Raw genomic sequence first — 23,485 nt, 5'->3', positions numbered from 1 at the left:
ATGGTTAGGGTGAAATGAGGAAACACAGCGAAATACATCTCTGAGTAACTTTTGTAACAATGTGAATCTGTGTTCCTGAGGCATATAAATTGACACTGGCTCTTTTGCACTCCTGAGTTTGTGCTGAAGGCCTACAACTTTCTCCTTTCAGCTGATTGATTTTGAGTTTTTCAAACTGATTAATGTTTTCATTTGAATGGTAATGCTGACTTTGCAGAAGATGTGATCTTTTAATTAGCAGATGCTGAGATTAGCATTAGAGCTGAACAGTAATTAGCATTTGTTCTTAAAGTACAAGAGCACAGACTGAGTGCTGCAGCAAATAGGGCTCCGTGTTTTCTTCTCATTGCCTCTTTAGATCTTCTTTATGAGAGAGGCTACAAATTATCGATACTCTCAATCACTGTGTCACCAAAAACGTTTCCACAAATTGAAGTTTCACTTAAGAGCAAAGTATTTTCAGTCCCCTTTTACTATATGTGTAAACATACGGTTGTTTTCAAGGTCTATCCAAATATTTTATACTGGAACATAAACACTAGTGAAAGGGTAAATTCTTATACTGTATGTATGTACATACATACATGTTAAAGCTATCTGTAAAAGTCATGACTCTTGGTTTCCAGATTGTGCTGATTTCGGTACCACCCACTCTATTTCCAAAGGTATTTTGAGAATCAACTTAAGATCAATGAGCCCCATCTGGAGACACAGAGTTGCAGAGGTTAAGGATTGGGGTTAAGATGTAGGCAAACCTGGATTCAGATCCTTTCTATGCTACTTCCGAGAGCATATTATTTGATAATTCATTTTTCAGTGTTGTTATCTATAATTTGAAGATTGTAATAGAATTATTATAAAGATTAACACTGGTATTTCATTAAAAGCACCTAGGCTATGTTAATAATGAGTAACTATCACTGTTTTTAAAAACATACTATGTATATTAAGTAATATTCATTCTCATAACCTACCTTTAAAAATATAGAAAAATGATTTATTTATTTTAGCTTAGTTAAACTTAGCAAAGAAAATAATTGACACCTATAGAGTAACTAAATCCCCTTAAAATAAATATGTTCTCTTCTTTCAGACAGGCAGGCTTTTTATATTATCTGTGAGCAGCATGTATGTGTGTCTCTACTTCGTCTCCAGAAAGCCCTGTCCTGTTACGTGTACCTATTCTAGTTTTTTTTTAGTTAGGAATTCTTATGGATACATTTAGGTGTATCCATTTTTTTTTTTTGTTCTTGTTTTTTGATATGTTTTCTACAACCAATGTCAGAGGGGGAATGTCAAAGCATCAATGATAAAATATTCATATAAATTCAAGTCAGTTTGACCACATATACAATGTTAGGCTACATTTTTAGGTTGAAGGTAGAGACTGGGATGTAAACATGTGGCTGACTGCTTAATATATATCAAATTTCAATGTGATGAGACTTTAGCCAGTAGCATTTAAAGAGGAAAATTATTGCCGATTCCTAGTGCCCAGAGAAACATGGTCCTATAGAGATTCTTTTTTTTTTTTTTTTTTTTTTGTCTTTTTTAAACTAGTGGTGACATTTAAAATAGCCCTACAGTAAGTGCATTTACATTTGTTACTATGGATGTTACTCTCTCCCAGGAGACATCAAACAGAACACTTAAACTCTGAGTGAGCAGAATAATTGATGGTCTCTATCTGTATCCTCACTCTTTGCTGCCTACCCACTAAGATACAAAGGCAGAGAAAGAGTAACAAATGAGTCAAAGTAGATTTACAGGAAAACAAAACAAAACAAAGAAGCTGCAGCAAGGTATAATGCTTTATTTCTTTAAGAGTTTAAGTGGTGCTTGAATGTAATGAAATTTTAACATGAAGAAAAAGGAGGAGGATTTTCTTGCAGGGTATCACTTCTATTGAAAGTAGGTAAAACATCTGGATGTCTTCTTTAGAGAAGTGTCTATTCATGTTTTCTGCCCATTTCTTCACTGGATTATTTGTTTTTTGGGTGTGGAGTTATGTGAGAGGGAGGGAGCCAAAACATAAGAGACTCTTAAAAACTGAGAATACACTTTGGGTTGATGGGGGGTGGGAGGGGGGGGAGGGTGGGTGATGGGTACTGAGGAGGGCACCTGTTGGGATGAGCACTGGGTGTTGTATAGAAACCAATTTGACAATAAATTTCATATAAAATGAATGAATGAATGAATGAATGAATGAATGAATGAATAAATATTTTTAAAAAGTAGGTAAAACAAAATGCGAAACTGAAGTAGAAGGGTTGTTACTTTAGAATTAGAAAATAGTCAAGAAATACATTCTTGAGAAAGAACTGGCTGTTTTAAGTTCATAAACTGATGTCTGTTTACTTGCATTTGTATTTAGTTGAGTGTCAAGAGATAGTAAGGCCATTGAATATTTGGCAAGCACTTTGGTTTAGTTTTCAGACCCAATTAATAGGAGTGTTCCCCCAATTGATCTTCGAAGATCTTTTCTTCTCATCTCTAAGCAGGACCTTCAGTTCCACAACTTTAATATAAAGAAAGGTTCATCTTTCAAATAGAGCTTACTTGGACATGTTTAAAACAGATGTAAAGATCTTTATAATTTTTTAAAAGTTCTGTTAGTGCTGAAAGAAAATTTTGTTGAATAGGTGACAATTTTCTATGTTTACTACATATCTTATTAGCAAAATTTAGGAGAGTTCAATGGATGTATGGAGCTATGTATAGATATTTTGAGAGGGATATACTCATGAGCTACTGGCAGTGTTTCCATAAATGCTTATTTCTTCTTAATGCATGCCAAAAGATGATTTTTTTTGGTTCATGCATTTACTTGTTTAGTGTAAGTTTCATGAGAAATACATCTATCTTATTCATTATAGTTTTATGCATAGTACTTGCTATAAATATTTGTTGAATGAATTAATGAAGGATTTTGCTGCAACTAATGATAGGTATGATTTTAGTCGATATTAACAGTACTTATTGAGCATTTAACTGTTAGGTCGTTATGTTCATAATTTCATTTAAATCATATAAGTAATGTTCTTTTGTACTTATTTTTACATGAAATTAACTGTATCTCTATGCACACATACTCATACCAAACCTATATGGTAGGATTTATAGTGAGAGTATAAATCTTTGATAATTCCTAGGAATAGTGTAATGAACTATTAATGGAACAAATATAGCGTGTGTTGGGCCTAAAGGGATAGAAATAATTTAGGGATGAGATGAATAAAGGGATAGAATGGTTCAATAAAGATGACAAAGACTTATATGACAGGTTTATAAATGTTTAGGGTAAAGGTTTTGGAAGAGGCTATGTCAAAATAGATATCAAAAGATCTTGAATGACAGGCATAGTGTTAGTCTGGAAATTGGACGTCATGTAGATTCTTGAGTGAGGCATCAATATTTTGAAAATACATTATCAATACCTTTTTTAGCCAGATTAATCTTTAAGTGTCTTGGAAATGCTTTTGAATGAAATTATTTTCATTATTTTTAGGACGCATATTATAAAGAAAAATATTTTTAATTGTGCTTTTTATATCTGATTGTCATAAAATTTGTAAAATTTTAATTAGAAATGTCCTCCCTTCTATCCCTGTCCATTTTTGTTTATTTAAAGTTAATGTATTTATTTTGAGAAGACAGAGACAGCATGACCGAGGGAGGGGCAGAGAGAGAGGGAGAACTAGAGTGCCATGCAGGCTCCATGCTGCCAGTACAGAGCCTGACGTGGGACTTGAACTAATGAACCCCAAGGCCATGACTGGAGCGGAAACCCAGAGTCAGACTCTTAACTGATTGAGCCACCCCTGTCCATTTTTAACCTGGGACCTTTCTGAGATTTTAGTAAGCAGCGACAGATTTATCACGTGGTTGAAGCATAATGTATTGACTTTTCAAATTGTGTGTGCAAAAATGCAAATTAGATATACCATTTACTCTTAGTATCGTTTGTACTCTCTTATTTTGCATAGGAGTGCACTATTAGAGGAAAATATGTTTTATAGTTCATAATGTATCTAAATATTAAAATTTTTTAAATTTGCTGTGGTATGTGGCATGATTTGCATATCAGAACATATCTGATCATGAAGACCTTGCTCATCTCTCACCTTGCCCCCATTTTTCCCGAGTGACAATCAGTGATGATTTTATTTGCTTGATTTCCCGTTTAATATCTCTTTGTACCAATTATAGCTTCAATGTGGATGAGGATTGTGTTTATTATGTTGCACTGCTCTACCTCCAGTTCCTGCAGAGGACAGGCATGTAGTTGGTGTTGAGTAAATATTTGTTAAATGAGGTGAATAGCTGTCCTCCAGACCGATGAATTTGTGCTTCAGTGTTTTTTGAACACACAGGATTGTTAATTGCCACAAGGAAACCTGTGCATAGCTAGTAGAATGCTTCTGCAGTTTTCCTCTTTATTCTGTTATCTCATACATTGATTTATATTTGAAACAAAGGGCATTTGCATTATTTTAAATATTAAATCTCTTATCTACATGTAAGCATAAAATTAGGATTAATGTGAAATCCCAAGAAAAACCAGGGCCGGGGTTGATCAGTGAGGAGCTTTCAAATGAAACAGTTGCATGCATTTTTCATGAACATTAGAACTAGCAGTGCAGAAAATACATAGAATTCCCAGTGCACAAGTTATCATTGCCTGAAGGCTGTTGGCTAACAGTTTCCCCCAAACTGTTTAGGAATGTACTTTTATTTGTTGGGTAAATAGAATGTATGTGATGATTTCATTTTTGTAGACTGTCGTTCTCTTCCTTCTTCATAAATACGTTCTTTAATTTTAATATTTTAATATTAAGGAATATATGACTTTTGGAATTTAACAGTCATCAAATAGCTCTGTGCAAGGCACTGTTTAAGGGGTATAGCAATAATGGATTGTTTTAGGGTTTAAGGAGTTTATTGTAAGCTATAACCAAACTATAAGGGGCCATGAGAACATTGAGAAAAAACATGTAATTTCAACAAGGGAATCAGTTAAATGTTCACTGAAACAGATGATGTTATATATAAACATTTAAAGATGAGTATAATTTCAGAAACTGGATTAGTAAGAACACTGTGACCCCACTGTGTGTTCGGTGGAGAGAGTTGAATTTCAAACCAAGTGGGAAATTAACACAAGTATCAGGTAGAGATCCAATCATTTACTCTATTATTGTTAGCTCTCAACTAGAAACCATAGTCTGGACCCGCATCAAAAGGTTTTTCAAATACTTCTCCCTTTGAGTTAAACTTATCCACACAAAGAGAGAAAAGAGCCCTAGGTCATGGGCAAATGGTGACCTTTTACACCTTTCTCTTGCTAAATTAAAGAATGTAAATGCATGGACAGACTCTGGAGGTCCTCCCTACCATGTAATTTCTGCTTCTCCCAGGGGCGGCAGTGACTAAGAAATGAAGAGGTTGTCTAATGTGTTTTTCTCTTGGGAGTAGAAGTTTCTGCATGAGAGGGCATTGGGGTTCCTCCTAACAGCATATATCTTAATAGAAACTGGCTTAAGTTTTAAATGATATGTACTTATAATATTCAAATAAGGCCTTTTTAGTTCTAATATTGGCTTTTGTTTAAAGGCATCATTGAGTTTCGAAGGAAAATTATTAAATTTCCATTCTAGTTCCTCTTCTTTCAAGGGCCTTTAAAGGGAAATCATGTTTGTATTAGTAGAAATCTTTGGCAAGTAATATTAAAAGGCTATTATGTCTGATTTGTGAATGAAACCCAAGGTTGATTTTAATACCATCATCATAAAATAAGTTAAAGGACATTATTGCACCATGCAATCTAATAAAGCTAACCACACTATTAAGATTGATTTAAATTCAATTTTACTTTACTAATAACATATTTTAATGAAACACTATCCTTGGACTTACTTTTTTTTATACTGAAGGTAAATTTGTATTGGCAACTTTAAATACAGTTCATTGATAGAATGCAAAGATTAGGATTATTTGTTGCTATTCAGATCTACCTAACCCTCCCAATCTGTCATATTTTATAGAGCAAATATTTGTGGGTTATGGACTTCAGTGTGAGACCTTTGGCTGTGAAAGTTTATTAGCTGACTCCAGTTACACTGATTTATGTAGTTGTAAATATGATGAAAGGGGAGGGATTCCACATTACTGATCAGAAAACAGATTGGGGATTAGACTCGTATTTCGGGCCATCTTCGCTTTGGGGAGTATTTTCCTTATAAAAATGTTTTAATGATATACACGCTCACTTGATAGAATAGAAATAAATAAAAGTCCCTTAAACAGAATCATAGAGGAGTTGCAGAACTTGTTTTTCTTTCTCCGTGAGGCTTAAATAACTATACAAGTAATAAATAAACATAAAACTGATGTTTCTCTTTCTCTCTTTAAATAGATGCATGCATGTGTAAATATATGAATGGTATACTCTCTTATATTATGTGAGTTTAAATCTGGGACAGTGAGAAAATAAAGCTAGCATTTAATCTTTTAGGGTTATTGTGCAATAACAAAATAAACTCATAAAATAGAGCCAAATAAAACCCATTCTTGGTTTTCTTACTCTGGAACCGATGTATCCTGAGTCGATAATTGGAAACACACAGATGGGATCAGCCTCCATAAAAACACAGACTGGAAGTTGGTAGAATGTATGGACTATGGTGGACATAGAATGATACTGGGGATGTTGTACAGTGTCTGGAGAAGTAGGCAGCCAGATTAATCCTCACCTAAACATTTGCACCTATCACCGTGCTATGACTTCACTGGATGACTTTTGCTCTTTCTGCTTGTCTATTCTTTTATTTCCGCCACTCGTCTTTGCTTACTGTGCCATGTACTTGGTGTTCTGTTTTTTTTTTTTTTTTAATGTTTACTTATTTGTTTTGAGAGAGTGAGTGGGGTAGGGGCAGAAGGAGAGGGAGAGAGAGAACCCCAGGCAGGCTCAACTCTGTCAGTGTGGAGCCAGATGCAAGGCTCAGTCTCATGAACTGTGAGATCATGACCTGAGCCGAAATCAAGAGCTAGATGCTCAACCGACTGAGCCTCCCAGGCGCTTCCCATCCCTTTTTTAAATGAAAGATCGCCTGTATAGAGAAGTGAAGGGTTTGGTAAAAGGGGAAACCCTCCACATAATCCTCTCCTTACCCCCCTACTCTTCTGCAGATACTGGTGTGAATTGGGCTGTGGACCAGTGAGTGGGTAAGGGCAGTGTTTAGGGTCTGGTGAGTGGGTTAGGTCAGAGACAGCATCCTGGGCATTATTTGTCTTTCTTCTCATCCTCTTCTCTCTGAAGCACTTTCAATTTTGCTGTCCTTCTGCTTTCCTTGCCAGACCGTCAAGGACGGCTGAAGAAAAATCAAATAGACTCGTGGATCAGTGCTATTACACGTGTAAGGTGTTTAGCCTCGGCAGAAGCTTGAGTACTGCTCCACAAATCCTTTCGCTGCCTCCCAATCAGCTCTCTTTCCCATCTATCATGCTCTTGGATTTGCATGTGCTGTTCTTTTCAGAAATACCTTTGTAAAAAGTTTCTTTTCAGATAAACCCTAGTCATCCTTCAAGACCAGCAGGATGTTACCTCAGTTTATAAAGCCCATCTTCCTCCTTCCTGCCCCTTCCTCCTACCCATCTTCCTATGTCTTGTTGCCAGCAGAGCAAGTCTCTTCCTTTTGTTCATTTTTTAGCACATCACAAATAGTGTTGTTGCCAGTGTTCATACCTTTCTCTCTCACATTAATGTAGGCTATGTCCATGCTTCATTAATTGTTGTCAACCATGTGCCATGTACTGGGCTAGACATCAGTGCGGGTTTGCTAGGTAAGTAAATGCCCGTGCACATGTTATCGGTCTCAAAATGCAGTCTGCTGGAGAAGCCAGAGTCGTCATAACATTTGTCACAAATCTCTTCCTGTTTATAATTATCATACTTTAAATGTATCACTACATAGGAATAGCATTAAGTGGTACAGAGATGGAAGGGTGAGGAAATAGTTCAAAAGGTAATCTAGTTTTCCTTTCAGGTAGGACAATGAAATACCTCCAGGCAGATGCCTGTTTTTGTTGTTTTTGTTTTTGTTTTTGCTTTTAACGGTTTCCTAGGTTCTAGGCTGCCATAATTTCTGCGAGTCATTCCTGCCAGTTTGTTAGCATAGCTATGCTACCACTTGTTTTAACTTTTTCTGTGATTCTTTTCCACCTTCACCACCTCTTCCCCTTGCTACTGTCTGTTGCCTCCTACCTACGGCTCTTTTCTACATAAAATCTACAACTCTGTTCGGCTCTCATATTCGTCAGCCACCTGCCAGCTGTTGAGGCAACAGCTGATTTTTGTTATATGGTGAAAGGGTAGGGCCACTGGTTCACAGCTGCCAAGCTTCTGGTTCTTTTCCCTCCCCGCCTTGAAAACCCAAGTCCCTGATTACATAAAATAGCCCAGCTGCTATCTATCTTGTAACAGGTGATCAGGGAAGAGTTTTCTGTAAGATGATTAATAGTAGGACTAGTCTGGGAGAAGCTAGATGGTGCCTGATAGAACTTCTGTCAAGCATCAGGGGTGAGTGTAGTCATTGCTACATTGCCGCATATTTGGGACTCTTAAAGGGTGTTGTGTTTTGAAAAAGTGCAAACCTTCAGGACCTGGCTATTTGCATCTGCCCAAAGTTGTCAAGTTTCACCATACTCTGAAACTTAAACATGCACTTAGGTTGGAACTTAACAGTATTGGCTTTGAAGATCTCCTAGTCAGATACAAATTTTACTTGTTTTCATTTGTCTTATTTTTGTCAGTGTTACTGTTTTAATTGTGTTTTGTCCAGAACAAATGAAGATTCACTATGCTCAAAATAATAGATTTATGTAGCCCTTTTCCTGTGTAACATTTCAATCACAATGAGGTTTTAATTATTTTTTCAGACTGAAAAGTTTTTGTCTATTTATTTATTTATTTTTGGTAAGGGATCAGAATTGGGATGAGTGCTTTTGACTAGGATTACCTATTGTGTGGTCTCCAATTTTATCATGTGCTTATAGGAAAGATGCTCCATTTATAATCTATAAGACAAGACAAATTGAATGCTACTATTAGGCTATCTTGCAGGCAAATACTATATGTGAAAATAAAACAATGTGACACGGAGATTTTTAAAAAAATAGTTTTCTATCATTTCTATCATTTGGTTTAGTTTCAGATGCCCTTATTATGAGCACGTTGGCTTTCAGAGAATGATGAAAAGCAATCACTTTTGGTTTTAGCTAAATTTATTTAGTCAGTAAGTTAACATAAATTTATTGGGTTCCAGACACTGAGCTACATCCTGGGGACAGAGAGGTGAAGACAATCCACAACGAACCTTCATTGTTTTCTGTATCAATTCAGGGGCACTTTTATAAGTAGAAATGTTGCCTGTATACTCTTTCCTATAGGCAGACCAAGATATATATGGTCATTTGTGCGCTGTAAATTCTAGAAAATATTTAGCTCTTTTCTGAAAGTTCATGCGGGCATTCACTTTTTGGTAATACAAGTTGTAAAACATGGTAGGTTTTTAAATATTGTCTGCACAGTTTGTGATGGGAGTTAAAATATTTCAAATGGCTTATTTTCCACCATATTTCCCACCTATTGCTGTAATTCACAGTTATCTGTTTCCCTGCCTCAGAATGGTATTTAAGTATTGAATCTTTTCAGGCAAATTTCAGTTAGTTGCAGGGGCTTCTGGAGGAATTACAGAAGAATGATTCTGCTATCATTTACATTCTTTATTTTTAATTTTTTTTTTTTTTTTGAGAGAGAGAGAGAGAGACAGAGCATGAGCTGGGGAGAGGCAAGAGAGAGAGGGAGACACAGAATCCGAAGCAGGCTCCAGGCTCCGAGTTGTGAGCACAGAGCCCGACGTGGGGCTTGAGCTCACAAACCGCAAGATCATGACCTGAGCTGAAGTCAGGTGCTTAACCCTCTGAGCCACCCACCCAGGTGCCCCTATCATTTGTATTCTATAGAGTTTTATATTTTACTGTGTTTTCACATTAAAAATCAGAGTGTATCCTCTCAACTTTTCTGCAATTTCTTATATAATACAATGATCCTCAAAGATGTCAATAATAGTAATAATAATAATAATAATAGTAATGATAGTTGTCATTTATAGACATAGACAGTACATAGACAAAGTACATAGACTAGTACATAGACAAATATGTACTATATGCATTATAGTAGCCATGGAAGTTATACATTATTAACTTATTTCTACAGTTAAGAAAATTGAAGTTCAGGCCTTCAAATGCCTTTCCTCTTCCCTGGCTACTCAGGATTTGAATCCATATCTGCCTCTAAAACTTTTTCACTGCCTTTCTGCCTTTGTGTCTCTCTTGAATGAGTTAATCGATATCATCCAGCCAGTTATGGCTAGTGCTGCAATATCCAGATCTCGTGGAACATAAACTGGTGCATCATTCATTGACTCCTTATTCATTTGAAAATTAATGTATTGCATGCTGGCTCTGTTCCCATGATTATGTTTCATTGCTCACAGAGCTAATAGCAAAGAAACCGATTTGAATTCTGTTTATTAGTAAAACTTGAAATAAACATGAAACCATTCACAACAAGGTTAGTTTGATTTATCTTTTAGAGGTATTCTATTTACTGCAGACACCCCCCCCCCCCGCCCACCACCACTACCACAAGGAGGGTGTAGTAACTTAGTTTGAATGCCACTTAAAGTTTTAGAGGGGCAAACTGCTATATGTGTGAAATGCAGTGTTGACTCACTGAATCTAAACATTCTCATTTACTTGTCTTTGCTTCTTTAGCAGTTAGAGCCAGTGCTACTGTAGAGTAAATTTTTTTTGTCATTCTTATAGATTCCTGGATTATCTTCTAAAGCAGACCCATGGTGAGTTGTTGAAATGCTTCATTTCACAAAGTTACATATGACTAGGCATGCTCTAAATTGAAAAGTTAAATTACTATTCATGTAACATTTCGTTGCAAGTATTGAGTTTGATTTCCATTACTTACGAAGCAGCTCATCAGTGATTTTATTTCTATTGCCTAGTCCATTTATTGTTTGTTTAAAGTCCTTTAAAAAACACATTTCACTGCTATTTGATAATCAGTTGACTACACCACAAATACGGGGTTAATATTAAAATATTGATTATTTTACCTTTCAGTATAATTTGATTTGCAGTAACACCCAATCTGACAAGATTTGTTTGTGGATTGATGACCAATGCGCTGCAATGGTTAATAGCTAGAGCATTTAAAATTAGCTATCTTAGATTTGTCTAAAGTACTCTCTTTTCTTTGAGACACTAACAATTTTTCTTTTACCAGCACATCTAATCAATTTCAAAGTGAAGAAAAATAAAGCCTGAGCCAGTTTTGAAAATTATTCCTCCTTGAAGTGTTCTGAGTGCTGGAATTTATTCTACAGTTCCAGCTAAGCAGGCTTCTAGACTGAAAAGAAGGGAATGAATAGTGTCTAAATCTGCTTTAGGAGAGAGCTTGTTTATCGAGCTACACCTCATTTTCCTTTATCTGTCACTGCGTAAATAATAGGTAGAATTTCTTGGTTGGTTGTATTCTACGTGCACAGCATGAAGCTTAGAGTCACTAACTGTAGCATTTCTGATTCTCCCTTAAGCTATCTTTTTCTTGCTAAGCTCCTTTCCCCAACTCACCTCCCTGCCTGCAATATGATCCAAACAGAGTCATACAGTTTAGACAATTATGGCCTTCAGTGCCAATCTTTAAATTTGTACATTAATTCTTGAAGTATAGGTCATTTTCAGGATTAAATAGAAATTACAGTAAACTAGACTATTAGGTATGCATTGATTTTTATAAAGGAGTTTTCAACATTTTGTTTGGCAACGTTTTTCTGGAAAGGTAATAGTAAGGATTTACTGTGTCTAACAGTTTTGTTTGGCAAGGAAACAAACCTTTTTCTGGAAAGGTAATACTAAGGATTTATCAGAATATCCAGCATATTAGGGGTCCAAGTTGTACAGAAGTTTCTTTTTCTTTTTTTTTTTTTTTTTTTTTTTTTTTTTTTTTGCTGTTTTGGAAAAGAAGTTTATCAGTAGGCAATGAATCACTCTGTTTTGTCTTCATGATCTTCAGAGTCCAAGACTCCTGCCTCCTTCATCCTGTTGGCTCTAACTTTCATTGTCAGGATCATCTCATGTTACAAGATGGCTGCTAGGGCTCTAGCTATCTCATCTACATTCCATGTTGCAGGAAGGAAGGAAGCAAAACAGGGAGGACAAAAGGAATGCATTTTTCAGCTGAATCTGTAGCCTTCCAGGGAATGCAACACAACACTTACATATATCATTAGCCTGAACTTAATAACATGGCCAACACCTAACTGAAAGAGTAGTTGGTAAACCTAATCACCCTTAACTGGGTGCAATTGCCCCATTAAATAAAATAAAAAAGTTGAAAATGGATTTTATGTTCAGCCAACAATTACGTTTAGCTAGTCATTGTCCATATACGTGATAGTTACTTCTCCAATTTTCAGTTTCCTTATCTGTAAAAGGGGAAAAAGAGTGTCTTCTCTATGGTATTTGTATGAGGGTTAAAGGGAATATCGTACGAATGATACTTTGTCCTGGAACACAGTAAATACCACCATGGTTGTTTTCTCATTCTCATTTCCCTTATCATTATCATAACATTAAAGCAGTAGGAAGTCTCCAGGCTTTATGGACACTTATGACAGGATGATCCACATTAATTTGTGAATTACTTCACTTTTGGGACTAATCTGTGCTTTGTAACTGGTGTCTCTTTGTATTGTCTCTATTCTATAATGCTTTATACAACGTGGTTATTTCTATCTTCATGCCCTATATATAACTCAGAACTGGGGATTAGTCATTCTTTGAAGTGGAAGAAGATTAGCCACAACAGTGATTAATCTATTCTGAAATTTTGGGAACTACAGAGTTCGCGGGAACAATCAATCTATCTAAAGAAGAGCAGAAGCTCTTTAGTGAAGGGCTCTGTATGGGGGTCAGAAAAGTGCCGCCCTGGACAAGTCACATGGTTGTTCTCCTTTTCAAAGAAAGGATTGGATTGGCTAATCTCTGAGGTCCTCCGTTTTTAAAATAATATGACTGTGGGGATCTCATTTTCTTTAGATCTTTTAAGGTCAATTAGGTTCTTGTGGTGTTTGCTTCCTTTTATATGAAGATGGATAGGGAGGGGCTTATCTGGTGGGCTTTAAGGAGCCCTTACAATTTTACACTGTTGATTTTTGCTGTCTAGATGCTAACTTCTTTGTTTTCCTCGTGAATTCTAAGAATTACAGATTATTCCAATTTGAATTACTCCAAGTAGATACTCTGAGAATGAAATATAGTCATACTAACATTAATATTCTTTTTATTGCCATTTTATTTTATTTTATTTTTTTTTTAATTTTTTTTTTCAACGTTTATTTATTTTTGGGACAGAGAGAGACAGAGCATGAACGGGGGAGGGGCAGAGAGAGAGGGAGACACAGAATCGGAAACAGCCATCAGCCCAGAGCCCGACGCGGGGCTCGAACTCACGGACCGCGAGATCGTGACCTGGCTGAAGTCGGACGCTTAACCGACTGCGCCACCCAGGCGCCCCCTTTATTGCCATTTTAAAATGACTATGAGATTGATTGTACATTATTGTCCTTTATAGTAATACATTTTTGACATGCACTTTATGAAAGGAACTGTACTTGTTTTCCTAGCAAATGACCAGTGCTTTACTAATAAATAACTGACCTATCCCAAATAACTCCAGATAAATACTTGTTCTGGTGTTTGTTAGTTCTGGCTCCTTGGGAAGATTACTTACACTCTCAAAGACTTAGTTTTCTCGTCTGTAGAAATGGGAATATGTATTATACTTGTTTTATCGGTCTATGAGGGAGAGTTAAATACAATCATGAAAACGCAGTGTTGACAGTATATCTGGAGGAAGAGACTATTACAATTATTTTATTAGTAGTACTACTACTTCTGCTATTTTAGAAAGAGGCTTAGATCGCCAGCTAATTTAACGAGGGTAATGGTCCATTTATCTATTGCTCTGTAACAGACTGTTCCAAATCTGATGCCATAAAACAACAACCATTTTATTATGACCACAGATTTTGTGGGCAGAATTCTGACAGGGCATCGAGGTGACCGTGTTACCTCTGCAGTCGTCTAGGGCCTCAGTCGGGAGGATTCGGGGTGTCTCAGGTCTGAGGACTGGATCATCTGGAGGCTCCTTCATTCTGGTTTCTGGGCTGTGGTGACTTGAAGGCTGTGTCCAGCTGGACAATTGACCACAGAACGTACACATGGCCGCTCCACGTGGCTTGGACTTCTCCCAGCATGACAGCTGTGTTTGGAGGGGGAACATCCAGAGGCGGAGTGTTCCAAGCAACCAGGGGGAGACTGCATGGCATTTTATGACCTGGCTTCGGAAGCCACATAGCGTCACTCCTGCCACATTCTATTAGTTGAAGCACCCACAGGCCCTCCTGGATTCCAGAAGAGGGGACATAAACCTGTGTCGTTGCAGGGAGGTCAGAGATCTAGGGGTCATCTCCAGTGACTGCTCCTTGTAGAAGAAAGAAAGTTGACGAGGAATAAACATGATTTGGTATGAACATAGTTTCTTGGTAAATAATTCTCCAAAGTAGTGTAACTCTAATCTATTTCCCTCTAATAAGCATTAAACGTTTTCATCAATGGCCTAAAATCACTGTAAATGTAATCTTACCTTTTAATCCTGCTAATCTTGGATCTTTACACTCCTAACACTTGGGTAAATCTTCCTTTTAAAAGGTTTAAAAGTCATTGTGGTTGTCAGGCAGGCATACATTATTTTTCTTACACAGAAGTTTTTCTAAGATTTTTATGAAGATGAAATTGCCTGTTTTTTTTTTTTTTTTTTTTTTTTTTCAACGTTTATTTATTTTTGGGATAGAGAGAGACAGAGCATGAACGGGGGAGGGGCAGAGAGAGAGGGAGACACAGAATCGGAAACAGGCTCCAGGCTCTGAGCTATCAGCCCAGAGCCTGACGCGGGGCTCGAACTCACGGAGCGCGAGATCGTGACCTGGCTGAAGTCGGACGCTTAACCGACTGCGCCACCCAGGCGCCCCGAAATTGCCTGTTTTTAAAACTTAGTACAACTACCAAGTTTACCATAAGTCCAGTATAAATGTTCATTAAATTAGAAAAAAAAAAAAGCGCTTGTAAACCACTCTTAAAATGCCAAAAGGGGGGCGCCTGGGTGGTGCAGTCGGTTAAGCGTCTGACTTCAGCCAGGTCACGATCTCGCGGTCCGTGAGTTCGAGCCCCGCGTCCGGCTCTGGGCTGATGGCTCAGAGCCTGGAGCCTGTTTCCGATTCTGTGTCTCCCTCTCTCTCTGCCCCTCGCCCATTCATGCTCTGTCTCTCTCTGTCCCAAAAATAAATAAACCTTGAAAAAAAAATGCCAAAAGGAATAATAGGAAGCAAATAATTCTTATGTCAATATAATATTTGCCAATATTGTACCATTATGATTATCACCACAGTATTTTGTCAAAAGATTTGAAAAATGAAAGTGACTTGGATGAATTTGTCTTAAAGGTCAAAATCCATTGTCAACAAAATAGTGACTCAAGTTTTTTAATGACCGCGGATGAACATTCTTTTTTCTAAGGTCTGTACTTACACTTATGTTTCGGATGGAATATCTCATTAATTTTCCATACTCATCCATTATCTATTTGGAAGCAACAGCATATCATCAAACTTAGTTCTAATAGCTTACTTGTTCAGATTGTTGCACTTTGGGTCATGATTTGTATTCCAGTTGTCTCAAATTAAATGGGCCCTGATAGCTTATTTCAAAACCTGGGATTATAGTACCCAGTGGTTAATGATACTATTGTTACCTTATTAAAAGGAAATATATTTACATCCAAATGACCATACTTTCTTCTGTCTGCTATCAAGACTGCTATATCGTTTGTATTTATAGTGATTTCATACTAGGAGCACTTTGCATTAGTAGGAGTCTAAAAATTTCTTTGAATAGCCAGGGTAAAAATGCCTTTTCTTGATGCTTTTTCTCCTCTGAGTGAGGTGAGGAAACAGAGGTTAAAATGTGTCATGCCTATTTTTTTTAGTTACTTATTCTTAGTCTAAGCTGGTTATATGAGCCGTCCTGACAGTTAACTTTGTAAATCATTCAGGAATCTGACTGCTTTCTCAAAACATACCTGGGCCTTTAGGCAGAGTCTACAGGTGATTGCCCCTGGATGTTTGCCTAAAGATGATTTAGAAAATTGGTTGGAAGCTTTGCTGTTCCCCAGCTATCAAAAATTAACCTGCCAGAAATTTGCAGACACGGCAACATTATGTTAATGATTCTGACTCATGCACCAGACTTTTTTTTTTTTTTTTTTAAGCCGGCTTCTCCAAATTCCAAAGATTCAGCATTTATTATTTGGTAATTTACTTTTGCATTTGCACTATGAATAGGACAGTCATTACCAGCCTCCTTGATTGTCTCTAGGGTGTTGGCTTAGTGTATTTATTACAGGTAGGTAACCAGCGTTTTCTTTTCCAATGGTGAACATGGTTCTCATTTGCTGGGAAAAAAGAGAGGAGAATCTTGAACCAAAGACTGAATGCCAAGAGGGACTGTTGTCTGATTTCCAAACAGGCCAGGGAATATATTGTGCTGTAGGATCCCCTTGTGTATTCATTAAAGCATCCTGACTGGGTCACAGGGGTGGAGCACAGGGAGCTGAGAGGGGCCTAGCGTGTGACATGTCCACAACTTTGTTTATATATATGTTCAGCTTCACTCATATATGGGGATATACATGGCTTAGAATATAGTCACAGCCTTTTTGTAAATTTATAAATTACTAAGTTCATTGCTAGGATTATTATGTGCTTTATAATTAAAGTAAGTTTCTAATGCTTTGAAATTTTACGTATAAATTAGTTCATTCTTAAATTGAACCAGATGATCTCCAAAGGCTTTTGTAGCTCTAAATCCCTATGGTTCTGTGATCCTGATTATTTTTCTAATATAAAGCCTCCAATTTTATTTTTTACCTTTACTAAATTCTGAGTGTAAACATTACCCTGATCAAAGTGTTACACAATGAAATAGCATTAGCAGTATTAATGGTTGAGTAAAGGAAAGCTTTCTACTGTTAGCTTTTCCTACTGTAACCACTTCTCAACCTCACTGTGCATTTTTGTCTGCCCAGTTACGTTTGTATTTATATTCAGAGTCAGTTTAGTCAGAGTGTGTAAGGATTTAGTGTTCAGTCCCACATTCGCTCCCATCACGTGGGAGTGTGGTCTAGTTCTTTAGAAGTTGAAAATTCAGAAGCTTTAAAGGGCCAAGCAGAAATCCTTAATGAGTTAGGTATATATTGCTTAAGTGTTGCCAGATTCTCAGATTATTTTTCAAGAAGTCAGAAGCCCAGGTTTTATTGTTAAATACTCCACTTTCTTAGTGCTGTTTGAAATTACTTTAAAACTCCTAAGAAGAAGAAAGGGAAGGAATATGAGTGACTCTATAAGACCAGGTCTGTTCGTTCTTTAATCTCCATTGTAAAGCCAGGCATGCTGTTCAGCTTCATGCTGATAGATACTCTGTTGTGACTCATTCCCCCAAATAGACTCCTCCCCTTGGGGGATCTCCACTCTTCACTGCTATGTTGTACGAGTGTGAACTTGCCCGGTAACTATAATTATCCCTGGATTTTGACAAAAGTTCCTCAGAGGTAGTTACCATGCCTATTAAATTTCTGAACAACTTTCTTGTCTCCCGAACTAACATCAGGTTCACAGGCATCCCAGATTGATGCTGACCCTCTGGTAATCCACATACTCAAAACTCTCCCTTTATACCGGTCACATTTCTTTCTTGTGGATCATCCTAGAATGTTTTCCCTGTTTTCTGATTTATTCTTTGTCTTTCAGAGTCATCCTGATCTTGACTCAGTGCACATCTCAGCACTAGCAGTCCCCTTCTTACTATCATTTCATTACTGTCATATGTCCCTTCTTATCGCTGTTAACACTCTTGTACTTTTTACATTAATGTGAAGAATGGAATGGATCATGTACACAAAGTAATTACAAGTGTAACGTAAATATAGTGACCACATATTAGGTTAAAGAACAGGGCTGTGGGCTGGTATTAGAATGACATTACCTGACGGCTGAATCCATTTGTGGTTGGCAGTCAGGGTTGATATAGCCGTTGTTCTTGAACACAGACTTGCTCACTTCTGTGAAATTTTAAAGTGGAAAATTCCCAAGAAAAGAGCTTCTGGTCTGAAGGAGCTCATATGGCACCGAAATTATAGTATACATAGACTGGTGCATTAGAGTCCCTGAAGTGATTGAGCCGGTCCTCTTATGAAATGATTTTTGGGTTCTTCTCTCAAACATCAGTTTGATTTTGTCTGTTTTCCAGTGTATGGACGAGACTGTCATGAGTGATCTTGCCTATTGCCTTGTTGACACCAGTTAAACTCTATCCTCTGCGTTTCCCTGCCATACGTGTCTGATGTGTTCTGAAAGGATGATGTTATAGTCAGATGCCATTTTTGATTATTTACTGTGAGAGAGATGTGCATTGTTGTCTTATGTTGTCCTGGGGATCTATTAAATGCATTTATTTTTTCACAACAGTGTTATGTAGAGGGGCTGTTATTACTGTTCTACAGTGGGGAAGCCAAAATAGAGGAATGGAAATTACTCAGCAGATCACACGGGTGGTAAATTAGTCCTGGGAGGTTGAACACAAAGCTCTTCCTTTTAACCACTGCACTCTACTCTTTCTCATTGGTTTCGGATAGCCCATGCTTAGTATTGCCACGCTATAAGGTAAACAATAATCCTTTTCTAGCACCACACACACCATTTCCTAATAAGTTGTTATGGAAGCTTTTAAAAGAATAAAGTAAAACTCTTCTGTCGATATTTTGAAGAATTTACTGTTCCGTTTCACAAACTGAAAATGCATTTGTCTGTCTGCCTGCAGTCTTCTGGCCCCACTCCAATCTTTTAAGCTCCTTCAAAGATTACTGCAGTTGTTGGATCTATGCTGCAAGTTACCTCAAAATAAATAAATAAATAAATAAAACAAACAAACAAAAAAACAACACAAAAACAGAAAAACACAAAACTCTGGTCAGGTGGTCCAGGAGATGGGAATACTTCTCCAGCAGGTGAGTGTTTCTCTACATTTTCTTCAGCTTCACTTTTTCTTCCTGACCAGGTTTTCATCTGCTCTTTTCAGTCCAGTGGTCAGTCATTCTCTTTGATAGAGAATTCTGAGACAAAATGAACATTAGTTGTTTGGCTGTCTTTTAATTATCCTTTACTTTTTATACCATTCATCTCAAAATGTGTGCCCTTTCCTTCCTTGTTTGTGATTATTGCATGTTGCTTTAAATTACTGCAGCATTTTCTTTGTCTTTAGCTGGGAGAGAATTTAAAAGTAAATCGGAAGTTATCTTATCTGCAAAGCTGAGTAGACTTTACGAAAACCGCAAGAGTTTTCTCTTAGCTGGGACTGATAATTACCAACATTTTTTTTCTTCTGGGTATGAGCCCAGTAAAAGGAATTGACATAAAAAAAATTTTTTTTACTGTTTTATTTATTTTTGAGAGAGACAGAGTGTGAGTGGGGAGGGGCAGAAAGAGAGGGAGACACAGAATTTGAAGCAGGCTCCAGGCTCTGAGCTGTCAGCACAGAGCCCGACAGGGGGCTGGAACCCACGAACTGTGAGATCCTGACCTGAGCCGAAGTCTGACGGTTAACCCATGAGCCACCCAGGCGCTCCAAGGACTTGACATTTTTAGGAACATCATTTATCTCTCTCAAGATAAATCTCCAGAGGGTAGCTTCTTTTGTTTGTTTGTTTTGTGGGAAGAAGAACTGTCAGTTAATGAAGACTGAATCAAACACAGGAAACACATTTTTCCTTTGCCAGTAATTCACTTTATGTTAATTTTTACCTTCCATCAAGTATAATCTGGGAACAAACTGGATTTGTAAACTCTAAGGATGACTGAGGACATCCAGGATAGAATCACATTTTTAAAATGCAAAGCTAGTTAAATTTGTAGTGCATTTGACTATCTGTAGTCATATCCTCTCATTTGTATTTATGGAAAAAGAGTCTGTACCTTTGACAGACTAAATTTAATATCTTTACTATTAAAAATCCTAACACTTTTGGGATTCGCTTTCTTACTTTTTTGGGCTTGAGGTCTTTTGTACACACACATACAGGTACACTTAAAACCAAATTTTATCATGTATTCAAACATGAAAATTTTAAAACAACATTTCTCAGCTGAACACAAAAGCATACTGAAAAATTCTTAATGTCCATTCCACAAACCTATGACAAATCTTGCCCATAGCTCTTAGCGTCAGTTTCATTGTAAAATATATTCACTGCTTTTACTTTACTTTCCAATATCTTGAATTTCTCAGGATTGAAATGCAGCATTTCTATTAGAGCCGTATTCCCAGGTCTACCCCTGACACATTTGCCCTCCTATGAATAATATCATAGTAGTCTGTGATAGATCACAATGTCAAGAAACTGATCTTGGTCCAATTTTTAACTCTGCTGGAAGAAATAACAAATTCCATTTGCTTCCAGATTTTGGAGAGGAGAAAAAAGACAGTTATTGAAAATATAGTTTTAATGTTTACTCATGGTTTCTAATTAGTGCTGTTTATTATTGGTATTTTGTAAGCCATTATAATCTTTGGTAGCAGGTTTATATTGTGTGGGCCAGCAAACCTATTTGCTTACATTTACAGATGAGGTGTGTATTAAAAAAGATCCAAGTTCTTCGAACTTCAATTAGACACATTAAGGTAGTTCAGGAATACTTTAAATGTATATTGTGAGTTCCATTTTTAAAACTTGGAGATAAGTATTAAAAGTCAACTAAAAAAACTTACTATTGCTAATATTTTGGTGTGTATGATTTGGTTAATAGTCTTGAAGTTTAAATCAAAACATTGTAATGTTATGTTATCACTGTTTTCTGTAGTCAGCTTATAGGAACTTATAAAAGATTATTTTACTGGATACTATTTGGGGATCCATTTTGCTTAATTAAGGTTGTGTGTGTGTGTGTGTGTGTGTGTGTGTGTGTATGTGTGTGTGTGTGTGTGTGTATACGTGCACTTTTGAGCAGAAGGCATAGTAGTTTGTGGGGGAAATGTGCATGTGGTCCCAGCTGCCTGTTTTTTCTCTGAGAATAAGAAGAGGTATGTGAGAAGGACATTTTAGCTACTGGTTCCCTGATTCCCCCAGGACTAATTTATTTTTATAAACTTTAGGCTGGGCATTAACATTTCTACCCCATCAAAACTAAATAGTAGTAATCCCAAGGGATTTTACTTCTTAGCGCTGAATGGATTCATGGACCAGGCCCCTTGGTAAATTGCAGTTGGGATTCCAGTAAAAAAACAAAACCAAAACAAAAATGAAACAACAACAACAACAACACTTCCTTATTACATCAGAGAATCCACAAATGAAGACACACTTTGCTATACAAGCCACCATAGTTTTGGTACTGATGATTTCTTTTCCATCTATATCAGAATCCTGTCTCCATCCATATTGCTCTTGCAATATTTAAAACTTACCAGGACCTCCTGGGATGTGTAAGCATGTGGCATATGTGACATCATCATAAAATGGCTCATGGGGCCTTAGGGTCAAGATTTTGATCTACTTCTCTAGGATGTGTGACTTTGGGGATGTTACTTTATCTCCCTGATCTCCATCCATATATATAACGGCCATGCAAATAGTACCTGCCTTCTGATTGTTATGTTAAATAACATAAGGCACATAAAGTGCTTAGTTCTGTATCAGGCATACAGTAAGTGCTCAGTTTTTTGAAAGCAATGAATTGTCACTGAGATTCTTGAGATGTTGTCTAACTAATGGAAGAGTAAACCTCGAGTACTACTACGCATACTCATCCCTTGCAGCCCCCAAACTATAACATGAATACGATTATAAGCAATAGATAAGTTAACGACCTCAGGAGTAATATATCATTCATACATGTCATAAAAATAAAGTAACTCAGTTTTAGGAAATATAATTAGATACCTTTGAATATTGCAAGTGCAATAAAAATAGTCCATATATACTTTGCTTTCTTAAATCCCATATCCAAGATAAGAAGATACTAATGTGGTTTTACCTGTCTTTCCAAGACTTTAAAGCATTCCCACATTTGCCTCATTAGCTCTTTTTTAAAAATAAAATTTATTGTCAAATTGGCTTAACCTAACAAGTGCTCAACCTAACAAGTGTCCTCCTCAATGCCCATCACCCATTTTCCCCTCTCCCCCACCTCCCCATCCACCCTCAGTTTGTTCTTTGCCTCATTAGGTCTTAATATCACTTCAGGCATGCCTCTCCATCAGTTGAGCTTATCTCAGAACTAATTCATGATCTATTCCAATAAAATCTCTGACCAGAATCTTCTCATTGCCACCATATTTAATTATTTTTTAATCAAGACAAATGGCATGACGATTTAATAGAAGACCGTCACTGCTCAGAATTGGTGAGGGTTCTTCCCAAACCAAGCAACCAAGCAAAGCAGCCTAGAGTCTTTGCAGTTTTATCTTCATGGTGTTTGTATTGCCTGAAGTCTCACTGAGCTGCAAGTTAGCCTGACAAGCAAGTCTCACCGCTGACATGGTGAGAGGAAGGAGGGAAACGGCAGTGTTCGCTTTTCATATCTTACTCTTGTACTTCTTTTTTTTTTTTTTTGAACATGTTTATATTCTAAAATACTCACTTTCATTGGAAATCTGTGTGATTCTATTATAAAGTGATGCAAATCAATGCAGACTCAGATAGGTTACCAAGATATATGCCAGTGACATACTAGATTCTCTCTTTTCTACAATTTGAAAAATCATTACTTTATGATTCAATTTAGGAAACATTTGAGTAAGTACTTCTTATCTAACACTGTGCTGGAGGCTTCCGGGATTCCTAAGGAAGTATAAAAATCGTTCTTACGATCAAGGAATTTCAAATTTAATTGGTGTTTATGAGATGTGTATGATTAAATGTCAAAATACATGATGAACATACCAGATACTAATCCCATATGAGGTCAGAGTTGGAAGAGATGAGAATAATTCAGATATTTGAAGATGGTTTCACTGAATATTAAACCTGTAAAGATAGGAAACATTTGAAGAATATTTGGAACCAACAATAGTTTGGTTTCTAAACTATATGGATGAGGGATAGATGAAGGCTGTATCTCCTACCAAAGCATTTAGCCAACAGCTGTTTATAGGAAGAAACACAGGTGCACATTTCTGTCTGTTTTTTCCCTGGGCATTGCTTGATCTACTTGTTAATAAATAATGAAATGACTAG

General features: G+C 36.9%; 1 protein-coding gene across 33 annotated transcripts in view; it reads left to right on the top strand.

The window, feature by feature from the left end:
* The window catches only part of ADGRL3 (adhesion G protein-coupled receptor L3), an 847,777-nt gene that overhangs the window by 40,169 nt on the left and 784,123 nt on the right, over positions 1-23,485 (top strand). Inside the window, exon 2 of one of the 33 annotated variants that reach the window (XM_086704937.1) lies at positions 14,588-14,668. The exons of the other annotated variants lie outside the window; for them this stretch is intronic. The gene's annotated coding sequence lies outside the window, so the exon portion shown is untranslated. The remainder of the gene's footprint in view (positions 1-14,587; positions 14,669-23,485) is intronic. 33 annotated transcript variants of the gene reach the window in all.

Source organism: Puma concolor, chromosome B1 (assembly GCF_028749965.1).
Source record: "Puma concolor isolate L17-30 chromosome B1, mPumCon1.1.hap2, whole genome shotgun sequence".
NCBI classification, from domain to species: domain Eukaryota; kingdom Metazoa; phylum Chordata; class Mammalia; order Carnivora; family Felidae; genus Puma; species Puma concolor.
The sequence above is the reverse complement of the archived record's forward strand: the minus strand, read 5'-3'. Positions and strand labels throughout refer to the sequence as shown.